This window comes from Aquarana catesbeiana, linkage group LG02 (genome assembly GCF_042186555.1).
Source record: "Aquarana catesbeiana isolate 2022-GZ linkage group LG02, ASM4218655v1, whole genome shotgun sequence".
In the NCBI taxonomy this organism is placed as follows: domain Eukaryota; kingdom Metazoa; phylum Chordata; class Amphibia; order Anura; family Ranidae; genus Aquarana; species Aquarana catesbeiana.
The window spans coordinates 802,435,470-802,449,415 of NC_133325.1; positions in this window are offsets into that span (position 1 = coordinate 802,435,470).

Genomic DNA, 13,946 nt, shown 5'->3' on the forward strand with positions numbered 1-13,946 from the left:
AAAGTGCCCCATCATTGGTATCAGTGGGAGGAATAGTTCCCCATCATTTGGTATCAGTGGGAGGAATAGTGCCCCTTCATTGGTATCAGTGGGAGGAATAGTGCCCCATCATTGGTATCAGTGGGAGGAATAGTGGCCTATCATTGGTGTCAGTGGGAGGAACAGGGCCCCATCATTGATATCAGTGGGAGGAATAGTGCCCTATCATTTGTGTCAGTGGGAGGAATAGTGCCCCACCCATCATTGGAGCACAGGTGTGTCAGGAGGAAGGTGTCTCTGGAGCTTCTGCAGGTGATCCGTGTGAGAGGGGAGTGGTGGTGAAATCTCTCCCAGCTCTCCTGGCCCCTTTCTGGGGAAGCCATGGAGTCCAGCGGGGCCTCTCCTGCTGGAAGCTCGCAGCCATCTCCTGGGCTGTTGGTTGACATGTCTGCTCCTGTACAAGCCGATCTCTCTACCCCTGGTGAGGATGAAGGTTCCAAAGCCATTCGGGAGGGAGTGGTGGCCGGGATAAAGTTCCTAAATAGGGAGCAGGATAAGCTTTACAAGCTACGAGCGGAGCTGAAGCGTCTGTGAAGGCAGCGTGAGGGCTTACACAGCCAGAAGCGTGGATCGATGGATCCAGAGATCCAATTGGCCAAAGTCCGTGTGGACCATCAGGAGACCATTGTGTCCATGATGGAAGGCAGAGATGGGCCATTCAAGGAAAAGTTTGGAAATGACAGGAGGTTTGGAAGGATGACAAAGATGGAGGTGGAGGAGGAGACCCCCAGTTCTGACCCCCTGCCCCCTCAGGGAGAGGTAAGCAGCCCCATGCCTTCCCAGGACTCAGGAGGCATGCTGAGGGCCATGCAGGTAATGGAGTCTCCTATGTGGGGGGAACAGTGAGTATTTAATGAGGAGGACATTAGAGATAATGTACCTGATAAGGTAAAGTCTGCCAAGTCCCATGTTGTGGATAAGACTGTTTTTGTGCATTTCAACACCGTGACTGATGCTGACAGTGTGCCTAGTGACAATCAGTCTGCTAATCCTGTGTGCAGCAATGTTGTGCCTGCTGATGCTGCAATGCAGCAAGAGTTATGTTTAAAAAATGTAATTTCTGTGGATGAACTACAGGTGTCAGCACAGCCCATGAACCCTTCTTTAGCTGAGTCCAAAGCTGTTTGCCCCACTGCTGCTGAAGACTCTACAGCACAGCATCAGAAAACAGCTGGTATTGCAGCAGTAACTGTGACCATTCCTGATGGGAAATTGAATATTTCTGTGACTGATAACAATCGCCCCAGTACCAGTGTGATTGACAATCGTTCTGCTACCGATTCATTTCAAACAGTTGATAATGACAACAATAATAATGTACAGACTAATGTGACATCAGTGTGGGCCCTTGGCCCTGATAAACCTACGTTTGCTCAGGTGGTACGCTCTGCTCCTGGAAGCTCCGCTCCCAAGCGGAGTTTTCCCCCACAGGCTACCACTTTGAGCACCCTGGGATCTGGTGTTGGGTCTCTGATTTCTGCGGGGGGTCCCAGATGTAATGTAGTTATTCTGAAATGGGAAGGTGGTGCAATCCCTCCATCACGGCGTTTCGGTGGTGGATTTGATTTTAGAGACGGGTTTTGGGGCAAATGACCTATATGCCCTAATACATGTAGCTGGGACACGGGATTATATGGTTAGCTTCACCAGGCCAGAGGGTCTTGACCTGTTCTGGGAGCGATATGAGGCTCGGTGCAGGTCAAGACCTGAATGGGAAGGTCTGGTCCCAGTTGAGGTTTCTCAGAGGTCAACAGTAAAAAAAATCACAATTATCCTCACTAATGAGAGCGTCCCTGCTTGGGATCTAGAGGTTTGGTTAAGGAACTATGGGGATGTTTTGACCAAGCCCAATAAAATCCTTGATGAGCGTAACATCTGGACTGGGGGATGGTCAGTAATAGTCAGGTTGGCCAGGGATGGGAATGTTGTCGGTCACCTGCCCTCCTCAGCTTTCATAGGGAGGGATAGGATGACTGTTTTTTACCCTGGTCAGCCGAAGCTGTGTCACCATTGTGGAGAAAAGGGGCATTTGAGCTCCTCCTGTTCAGCCTTGATGTGTTCAGTGTGTCGGGGTCAGGGTCATGTGGCTAAGGACTGCACCAAAATGATCAGGTGCAACCTGTGCCTGTGCCTTGGCCACCCCTACAGCAGATGTCCTGAAGCCTGGCACAATATGGAGAAGGAGGTAATTGATGACATGTCAAGGCTGGACAGGATGGAAGGCGAGGCCCCTGGTGTACCATCCTCCTCTGTGGTGACCGACTCTCCTGGTCCTGCTCAGGATGCCTCTCCAGTTCCCTGTGGCCACCCCTCCTGTGTCTGTAAGTATTCCTTCTGTATCTGTCTCTGTGTCCCCCCAGCCAACTGTACCCTCTCCTCTTGTGTCAGAACCTTCCAAGTCTGTGCCCCCCGAGTCAGTTACCCCCCAGGAGTCTACCTCTCCGAAGTCTGACTCAAAGGGAGCACCCCCCCACCAGAAGTGGTAGTGTGTACTAAAAAGGTTGCTTCTTCCTCTGTAAAGAAGTCTTGTGGAAAGACTTCAAAGAAAAAAGCAAAAGATGAGGGCATCTCTGAAGCTGACCTGCAGTACCTGGAGGAGAGAAGGAAGGTTGGGAAGCTGAAGAAGCAGGCGGTGAGGATGAAACAGGCTCCAGTGCCTGTCTCCAATCCACATAGGTCCTCTAAGTGGGATATTTTCTTCATCTGGAGCTTCTTCGGAGCAAAGTTCTGATTCAAAAATGGAGTTTGAGGCGGCCTCAAGAAAGAGAGAGGCTTGGGGGGGCATGTCCGTATGTGAGTGGAGCAGGACGTGTAGGAGAGGAGGTCCAGAAATCCTGCCATAATCCGAAGCCATCTGTGCTCAAAAACTACAAATAAGAAATTAATAGGGATCCTACCCGTTCCTGTATATACTCAGCTGCTGCCTGAGTGCATTTTGAAGAAGATCCAGCCAGACAGACACGGATTCCGTCAGGCCCGAGGCCGCCGCCATTATCCTGGCCTCCATCCGGCTGTGTAGAGCTGTTCCAGGCCTGGGAGAGAGGTAGGGGACCTCATCCGTTCTCCAGCGGGGTCCGGGAGTGTGTGGGGCCACCGAAACCATCCGTGGAGGCCGCGGCCTGCTGCGGCCTAGTGCGGCCTGGTAAAGCCTGCCGCTCACTGGACTTTCCTGAGCCACCGGCCCGCAGAGGAGCACTGCAGTCGGCGTGCCCTGCAATCCGGAGCGTGGATGCGGCTTTCCCTTACCATCCTGAAAGTCACAGGATCTGACGGAGGCTGCCAGTGAGGGTAGGCCACAGAATCCAAGGGCCCAGCATCTTCTACACCCTTTTGATCATAAACCTGCTCTCTGTCTGCATCTCCCACACTGATTTCTCTGCTGTATGCCCCTTAGATGCCATCCAGGAGATCAACAAAGAAGCAGCCGCCTCCTAAAAAGCAGAGCCCGGTGGTGTCACGTGCGGGGGTCGGTCGGCTCTCGGGAGTAGGTAGAAACGCGGTGACGTTGTTGGCGCTGAAGCTTTTGGGAGACATGGAACTCTATGAGGGAGACCAGCCGCGGCCCTCGGGTGTGGGGTAATCATAAGTTACCGACTCCACTGCAGCTATCCTGGCGGCCATTGAGGAGAGTAAAACTATGGTCATGGGAAGGATAGACACATTGGCTATGGAGTGTGGCCTTATCCGACAAGACATGGACAAGTTTAGAGGCTGTGTCACTGCTGCTGAGAATAGAATTTCTGACTTAGAGGATAATACGGCTAATACCTCGCGGAACGTCGCAGATCTGCAACGCACAGTAAAGACTCTGATGGCGCGGTCTGAAGATGCCGAAAATAGACTGCGACGTAACAATGTGCGCGTGGTGGGTCTTCCTGAAGGAGCGGAGGGCGCACAACCAGCCAGCTTCGCAGAAAACTTCTTTAAAGAAATTCTTGACTTGCAGCAAGTTTCCTCAGCATACATTGTGGAGCGTGCTCACAGGGTCCCAACTGTCCCAAGACCGCAGGGCGCCTTCCCTAGACCATTCCTGGTCCAGTTTCTCAATTACTGTGATAGGGATCTCATCCTTGCTGAAGCACGGAAGAAACCACAGCTCCGGTTTGAAAATACCACCCTGCATTTCTTCCCGGATTTTTCCCCGGAGCTGCATAGGCGTTGGCGTATGTTTGTGGAGGTCTGGAAGAAACCACGGGTAAAGGGGCTTAAGTATAGTATGCTGTACCCCAGTAAGCTCTGAGTGGAACACCGGGGCTCTGTGAAGTTCTTTGAGGCCCCCTCAGATGTCTCAGATTGGCTGGACACCCTGGGTTGAAGTGAATCATCACCATTACATCATATTCTTTAAAGGAGGAGAAAGGAATTTTTTTTTTTTAAATTTTTGTTTTATGGTTTCTTCCCCCTAGTTATGGTTTTTCTTTTCCCTGTATTCTCCAATTGGTACAAAGACGTTTGTATGCTCTCTGGCGGTTATATATGCTTTAAACACACTCTCATTCATTATTGCTTTAACCATTTAAGGACCGCCTCACGCCGATGTACGTCGGCAAAGTGGCACGGGCAGGCAGAATCATGTCCATATACGTGATCTGCCTCCCGCGGGCTGGGGGTCCGATTGGACCCCCCGGTGCCCGAGGCGGTCCACTTTTGTCCAGCGGCGATCGGAGGTGAGGGGGAGACCATCCATTCGTGGGCCCCCCTCGTGATCGCTACCGGCTAATCAAATCATTCCTCTGCTGCTGTATGCTAAACAGCCGCAAAGGAAATGATGTCATCTCTCCTCGGCTCGGTATTTTCCAGTGTAAACACTACACCTCACAGTAGAACATGCCAGGCACACAAAACACCCCCCTTTACCCCCCGATCCCCCCCAATCACCCCTCCCCGTCACACTGACACCAAGCAGTTTTTTTTCTGATTACTGCATGGTGTCAGTTTGTGACAGTCTGGTAGGGCAGTTAGGGTTAGCCCCCTTTAAGTCTAGGGTACACCCTAACCCCCCCTAATAAAGTTTTAACCCCTTGATCACCCCCCGTCACCAGTGTCGCTAAGCGATCATTTTTCTGATCGCTGTATTAGTGTCACTGATGACGCTAGTTAGGGAGGTAAATATTTAGGTTCGCCATCAGCGTTTTATAGCGGCAGGGACCCCCATATACTATCTAATAAAGGTTTTAACCCCTTGATTGCCCCCTAGTTAACCCTTTCACCACTGATCACCGTATAACAGTTACGGGTGACGCTGGTAAGTTCGTTTATTTTTTATAGTGTCATGGCACCCGCCGTTTATTACCGAATAAAGGTTTAGCCCCCTGATCGCCCGGCGGTGATATGCGTCGCCCCAGGCAGCGTCAGATTAGCGCCAGTACCACTAACACCCACGCATGCACCGTACACCTCCCTTAGTGGTATAGTATCTGATCGGATCAATATCTGATCCGATCAGATCTATACTAGCGTCCCCAGCAGTTTAGGGTTCCCAAAAACGTAGTGTTATTGGGATCATCCCAGATACCTGCTAGCACCTGCGTTTTGCCCCTCTGCCCGGCCCAGCCCACCCAAGTGCAGTATCGATCGATCACTGTCACTTACAAAACACTAAACGCATAACTGCAGCGTTCACAGAGTCAGGCCTGATCCCTGCGATCGCTAACAGTTTTTTTGGTAGCGTTTTGGTGAACTGGCAAGCACCAGCGGTCTAGTACACCCTGGTCGTAGTCAAACCAGCACTGCAGTAACACTTGGTGACGTGGCGAGTCCCATAAATGCAGTTCAAGCTGGTGAGGTGGCAAGCACAAGTAGTGTCCCGCTGCCACCAAGAAGAAGACAAACAGGCCTGTCGTGCCCATAATGCCCTTCCTGCTGCATTCGCCAATCCTAATTGGGAACCCACCACTTCTGCAGCGCCCGTACTTCCCCCGTTCACATCCCCAACCAAATGCAGTCGGCTGCATGAGAGGCATTTTTATGACCTCCCGAGTACCCCTACCCAACGAACCCCCCCAAAAAAGATGTTGTGTCTGCAGCAAGCACAGATATAGGCGTGACACCCGCTATTATTGTCCCTCCTGTCCTGACAATCCTGGTCTTTGCATTGGTGAATGTTTTGAACGCTACCATTCACTAGTTGAGTATTAGCATATGGTACAGCATTGCACAGACTAGGCACACTTTCACAGGGTCTCCCAAGATGCCATCACATTTTGAGAGACCCGAACCTGGAACCGGTTACAGTTATAAAAATTAGTTACAAAAAAAGTGTAAAAAAATATATATATATAAAATAAAAAAATAACAAAAAATAGTTGTCGTTTTATTGTTCTCTCTCTCTCTATTCTCTCTCTCTATTGTTCTGCTCTTTTTTACTGTATTCTATTCTGCAATGTTTTATTGTTATTATGTTTTATCATGTTTGCTTTTCAGGTATGCAATTTTTTATACTTTACCATTTACTGTGTTTTATTGCCAACCATTTTTTTGTCTTCAGGTACGCCATTTATGACTTTGAGTGGTCATACCAGAATGATGCCTGCAGGTTTAGATATTATCTTGGTATCATTCTTTTCAGCCAGTGGCCGGCTTTCATGTAAAAGCAATCCTAGTGGCTAATTAGCCTCTAGACTGCTTTTACAAGCAGTGGGAGGGAATGCCCTCCACCGTCTTCCGTGTTTTTCTCTGGCTCTCCTGTCTCAACAGGGAACCTGAGAATGCAGCCGGTGATTCAGCCAGCTGACCATAGACCTGATCAGAGACCAGAGTGGCTCCAAACATCTCTATGGCCTAAGAAACCAGAAGCTACGAGCATTTTATGACTTAGATTTCGCCGGATGTAAACAGCGCCATTGGGAAATTAGGAAAGCATTTTATCACACCGATCTTGGTGTGGTCAGATGCTTTGAGGGCAGAGGAGAGATCTAGGGTCTAATAGACCCCATTTTTTTCAAAAAAGAGTACCTGTCACTACCTATTGCTATCATAGGGGATATTTACATTCCCTGAGATAACAATAAAAATGATTAAAAAAAAATGAAAGGAACAGTTTAAAAATAAGATAAAAAAGCAAAAAAAAATAAAGAAAAAAAAAAGCACCCCTGTCCCCCCTGCTCTTGCGCAAAGGCGAACGCAAGTGTCGGTCTGGCGTCAAATGTAAACAGCAATTGCACCATGCATGTGAGATGTCACCGCGAACGTCAGATCGAGGGCAGTAATTTTAGCAGTAGACCTCCTTTGTAAATCTAAAATGGTAACCTGTAAAGGCTTTTAAAGGCTTTTAAAAATGTATTTAGTTTGTCGCCACTGCACGTTTGTGCGCAATTTTAAAGCATGTCATGTTTGGTATCCATGTACTCGGCCTAAGATCATCTTTTCTATTTCATCAAACATTTGGGCAATATAGTGTGTTTTAGTGCATTAAAATTTAAAAAAGTGTGTTTTTTCCCCAAAAAATGTGTTTGAAAAATTGCTGCGCAAATACTGTGTGAAAAAAAAAATGAAACGCTCACCATTTTAATCTGTAGGGCATTTGCTTAAAAAAAATATAATTTTTGGGGGTTCAAAGTAATTTTCTTGCAAAAAAAATAATTTTTTCATGTAAACAAAAAGTATCAGAAAGGGCTTTGTCTTCAAGTGGTTAGAAGAGTGGGTGATGTGTGACATAAGCTTCTAAATGTTGTGCATAAAATGCCAGGACAGTTAAACCCCCCAAATTACTCCATTTTGGAAAGTAGACACCCCAAGCTATTTGCCGAGAGTCATGTCGAGTCCATGGAATATTTTATATGCCATGTCAATATGTGAAATTACACCCCAAAATACATTCTGTTGCTTCTCCTGAGTACGGGATACCACATGTGTGAGACTTTTTGGGAGCCTAGCCGTGTACGGGACCCCGAAAACCAAGCACTGCCTTCAAGCTTTCTAAGGGCGTAAATTTTTGATTTTACTCTTCACTGCCTATCACAGTTTTGAAGGCCATAAAATGCACAGATGGCACAACCCCCCCCCCCAAATGACCCCATTTTGATAAGTAGACACCCCGAGCTATTTGCTGAGAGGTATAGTGAGTATTTTGCAGACCTCACTTTTTGTCACAAAGTTTTGAAAATTGAAAAAAGAAAAAAAAAAGTTTTTTTCTTGTCTTTCTTCATTTTCAAAAACAAATAAGAGCTGCAAAATAAGAGTGAAATCAAAAATGTACACCCTTAGAAATCTGGTTTTCGGGGCCCTGTACACAGATAGGCTCCCAAAAAGTTCCTGAAGGCGGTGATTGGTTTTCGTGGCCACGTAAGCAGCTAGGCTCCCAAAAAATCCCACACATGTGGTATCCCCATACTCAGGTGAAGCAGCTAAATGTATTTTGGGGTGCACTTCCACATATGCCCATGGCAATATATCATTTAGTGACAACTTTGTGCAAAAAAAAAAAAAATTCACTTTCCGGCAACTTGTGTCAAAATATAAAATATTCCATGGACTCAACATGCCTCTCAGCAAATAGCTTTGGGTGTCTACTTTCCAAAATGGGGTCATTTGGGAGGGTTGTGCCATCTGGGCATTTTATGGCCTTCAAAACTTTGATAGGTAGTGAGGAGTGAAATCAAAAATTTATGCCCTTAGAAATCCTGAAGGCGGTGATTGGTTTTCGGGGCCCTGTACGCGGCTAGGCTCGAAAAAAGTCCCACACATGTGGTATCCCCGTACTCAGGAGAAGCAGCAGAATGTATTTTGGGGTGCAATTCCATATATGCCCATGGCCTGTGTGAGCAATATATCATTTAGTGACAACTTTTTGTAATTTTTTTTTGTCATTATTCAATCACTTGGGACAAAAAAATAATATTCAATGGGCTCAACATGCCTCTCAGCAATTTCCTTGGGGTGTCTACTTTCCAAAATGGGGTCATTTGGGGGGGTTTGTACTGCCCTGCCATTTTAGCACCTCAAGAAATGACATAGGCAGTCATAAACTAAAAGCTGTGTAAATTCCAGAAAATGTACCCTAGCTTGTAGACGCTATAACTTTTGCGCAAACCAATAAATATACGCTTATTGACATTTTTTTTTACCAAAGACATGTGGCCGAATACATTTTGGCCTAAATGTATGACTAAAATTGAGTTTATTGGATTTTTTTAATAACAAAAAGTAAAAAATATAATTTTTTTTCTAAATTTTCGGTCTTTTTCCGTTTATAGCGCAAAAAATAAAAACCGCAGAGGTGATCAAATACCATCAAAAGAAGGCTCTATTTGTGGGAAGAAAAAGACGCAAATTTCGTTTGGGTACAGCATTGCATGACCGCGCAATTAGCAGTTAAAGAGACGCAGTGCCAAATTGGAAAAAGTCCTCTGGTCTTTAGGCAGCCAAATAGTCTGGGGCTGAAATGGTTAAGGCCTTGTTTGGGCGGACATGGGCTTTGATCCATATCCTATGGGGCTCCATGAAGACACAAAAAAAAGACATCTACACTTACTGAACAGTTTGACACACGTACTTCCAGGTTTATTTGTTGTTCTCCCCCTTTTGGGAGTTTTTGGGACTAAGCCACATACCAGTGGTTGTGTTTTGTTTTTATTTTTGTTGGTTTCTGGTATAATGGCAGTAGGGGATAGTAATCTCACAGTTCACCACTCACAAGGGGGAATAGGTGTAGTTGGGATATCCAAAAGTACCTGCAGATTGAATAAAGCACTGCACTTAGGCTCCTGTTACTTCATAATCTGTTTACAGGTTAATGGCTAAGTGTGCAAAAATTGTCTCGTGGAATGTGAGGGGGCTGAATAACAAGTATAAAAGAGCATCCATTTTTCAGTTCCTTAAACAGTCTAAGCCGCATATCACCTTCCTGCAAGAGACCCATCTAGATGGTAGTAGGGTCCTGGCTATGCGCAGACCCTGGGTCCAAAAATCTTTTCATGCAACGTTTTCCACGTTCGCCAGAGGCGACTCCATTCTTATCAGCAAGGCCCTGCCATGTACTATACATCAGGTGTTCTCGGATCCAGGGGGTAGATATGTGGCTGTTCTATTGAATGTTTATCATTACAAAATGTTACTAGTGAATGTATATCTGCCTCCTCCTGTAAACGTTCAAATTTTATATGATTTATTTACCAGATTGGCTCCCTTTGCTCAACTCCCTCTTATTCTGATGGGTGATTTCAACGCCATTTTAGATGCGTTGGACTCCTCAAATCCAGGGAGAGTGGGTTTGGGTGATCTTCTATCCTGGGCCGCAGTGACTGGGTTGACAGAGTTGTGGCGAGCTAGAAATCCATCGTGCAGAGCCTATTCTCATGTCTCACTGACCCACCGCTCGGCGGCCAGGATTGACATGGCGTTTGGGAACAAAGCCTTGTTACCATTTGTGAAGGACATAGCTTACCTGGCAGGGGGGTTATCTGATCATTGCCCTCTGTCCCTTGACCTCAGTATGTCGGTTGGAAGGGGGGCAGGGGGTTGGCGGCTGTCCCCAGGATGGCTGCAAAATGAGCAGGTATCTGCCCACTTACAGGAATCTATCACCTCTTACTGGTCATCTAATGAAATACAGCGGACCCTCCAGTGGTTTGGGATGCATTTAAGGCAGTGATAAGGGGAGAATGTATTTCAGCGATAAAAGCTGAAAGGGTGGCTCACAACGCTGAGGTCGCCAGGTTACAGGAAGATGAGAAGGAATGTGCGGAAAAACATGCTGGCAGTCCTTCTGAGTCCACATATTTGTCTCTGATGGAGGCTAGGCATCTTCTCTCTCTACATTTCTCGGATCTGGCTCATACCGAGTTGGGACACAGGGATAACTCAGTTTTTGCAGAAGGTGATAAAAATGGGAAATTGCTGGCAAGACTGGTGGCAGTTGATAACCAAATAACAAACATTCTAGTAGTTAGAGGGTGGGACAGCACTATGATCAGTGACCCCTTAGGTATATTGGAGGAATTTAGGGACTTCTTTTCTAAACTATATGCTCCTATACCGAGGTATGATCAGGCGGATTTGAATGCTCTTTTGGATACGCTGACCATCCCAAGTTTATCTGAAACTGACCAAATGGAATTAGATAGTAAAATCACCACCAAAGAGATAATGGCAGCTATTTTTGACTTCCCACCCTGTAAGGTTCTGGGACCAGATGGCCTCCCCACGGATTTTTATAAAAACTATGCGGACGAATTAGCCCCCAGACTGAACACACTCCTGGCCAAATGTTTAGAACAGAACAGTCTTCCGACCTCTATGCTAGATGCCTATATGGTGCTATTACTGAAACCGGGTAAAGATCCCTTAGATTGTTCTTCATACAGGCCCATCTCCCTCTTAAACACGGACCCAAAGATACTGACAAAGGTATTGGCCAACAGACTGGTCGTGGTGATCCCCTCCCTGGTCAATATTGACCAGACGTATTTCATGCCCGGCAAATCCACTGACACTAATTTGAGAAGGTTGTTTACCCACCTTCAGCTGCCGGGGTCTGAGGATGGAACCAGAATTATTGTTTTGATCGACATAGAAAAGGCGTTCGATTCAATTGATTGGTCATATATGCTCCGGGTGCTGGAGGTGATGGGGTTCGGCAGTGTTTTTAGGAGGTGGATAACGTTGTTATATTGCAATCCCAGAGTAGCAATTAGATTGGGTCAGAACACTTCTCCCTTTTTCCCGGTAGGCAGAGGTACCAGGCAGGGGTGCCCTCTATCCCCATTTTTATTTGCGCTTATGATGGAAACCTTAGCAGTAGCACTTAGAACGTTTAGTGAAGTCAGGGCAATTAGTGTGGGTTCCATTAAGGAATGTCTAGCTTTATATGCGGATGACATGCTCTTGTTTTTTGAAGACCCTGGATCATCATTGCAGGCAATTTTCAATGATTTCACAATTTTTTCCGGACTAAAGGTGAACTGGAGCAAATCCTCCATTTTGCCATTAGATGTTGGGGCCAAGAAAGAGGCTGTCCATAGTCTGCCGCTGAAGTGGGTTTCTTCCATCAAATACCTAGGAGTTAAAATTACAGCAGACAGTGCTGACTATGTGACTCTTAATCTACTGCCCTTATTGTCCTTTTTTAAGCAGAGGGCGCAGGCCTGGCAAAGGCTCCCTCTGTCACTGATAGGGAAGATAAGTTTACTGAAAATGAAAATTCTGCCATACTCTATTTTTTGAGGCACGCTCCGGTACGGCCCCCCAAATCCTTTTTTAAAAAACTAGAGGGCATTACCAGTTCATTCATATGGGCCCCCAAACAACTGCGCATAGGACTTAAGGTACTTCAGGAACCTTGGGGGCAGGGGGGTTTGGCCTTGCCTGATTGGAAGAAGTATTACCTAGCTGGTCAGATGGTATTTGTCCATAAATGGTTGACATCTGACGATGGAGATTCAGCAACTGTTGTGGAGGCAGCTCACTTGGGGTCATATGAGACCCTCCGTCTGGCCATTCACAGGGGTGTTGGGTCGAGCTTCCTTTGACATTGGCCATGAAGGCCACTATTAAGGCATTGGGGAGGCAGTGGTGTTGGCGTGCCCGAGCTACTTGGGTTTCTCACCTCAGACTCCCTTGTGGGGGAACCCCAAGTTGTCTCAATTCTACTCCTTTCAGGATCCCATGGTATGGGTGGTTAAGGGAATTAACTTACTAAAGGACATCACCAAAGATGGAATCCTTCTGACCTTTGACCAGCTAAAGACTAAGCATGACCTCCCTAACTCATATTTCTTTAGGTACATACAGCTTCGACACGCATTTCAGGCCCAATTCAGAGATAGGGCGGTAGAGTCCATTCCATCGGCTTTAGAAGACATGCTCATGGTAGAAGACCTCCCTAAGACTTTGTCGGTCACTTATAAAGAACTGTTTAAGAAAAGCCCGGCGGCAATGGCTAAATGTAGAGAGTGTTGGGAGAGTGAGGTCCCTGATATGGATGGGGAGGACGTATGGGTGCATCCCTTTAAACATTTAGTTCTGCGAGAGAGACAGGCTCATACATTTTACATTTTTGCACAGAATTTATTATACACCGGCTAGATTGGCTGTAATATACCCATCAGTCTCCTCGGATTGCTGGAGATGTGGTTTTTCACAGGCAGATGCCAAACATATTTTCTGGGATTGCCCGCACTTCAAGACTTTTTGGGAAGGAGTAATAAAATGTATAGAAGAAATCTTAATTATACCTATCCCATTGTCCATTAGAGTTTGTTTGTTTGGCCTAGTAGAAGAGGTAGTGCCATCCAGAGCTCTTAGAACTTTGTTGAACATTCTATTTTTCTATGCAAGAAAAGCCATTTTATTTAAATGGAGGAATTCCGCTCCCCCTGGTGTTCCATTTTGGAAGGGTCTCGTAAATTCCATGTTGCCATTTTATAAGGCAACATACCAATCTAGAGGGTGCGGGAAAAAGTTCAACGGGGTTTGGCAGGCTTGGTTTGGCACGGAGGTTACAGCTGGCTAGTTTTGCCCTAGCTCTCATATGAGGTATAGTAATAGTTATGGGATACTGATATAACTAAATACGTGAGGAGGGGTGGGAGTTACTGATAGTTGTGTCCTTTTGGTCATAAATTAGCTAACCATTAAGTAAGGTGCAGTGTTTTGGGGAGTATAATAAACGCATACATGCTTTTTTACATGGTTTTACTTCAGATAGTCCCCCATTGGTAAAATAAAGAGAAGTCATTTTCCTTAATTGTGGTGAACTGTGGTACGGGATGTTGGGGGGGTTGGTTATAAGTTGTCACCTGTGTTGGGTAGACTAATGTTGGATCTAGGTTGACCATGTTGGTCAAGGAATGGCCAGTGTTGTGCCGGGTCACTCCACAATGTTTGTATGTTTATATGTCTAAAAAAAAAAATTAATAAACAGAATTTTCAAAAAAAAAGAAAGAGAGAGGCTTCTGGTGATGAGCAGC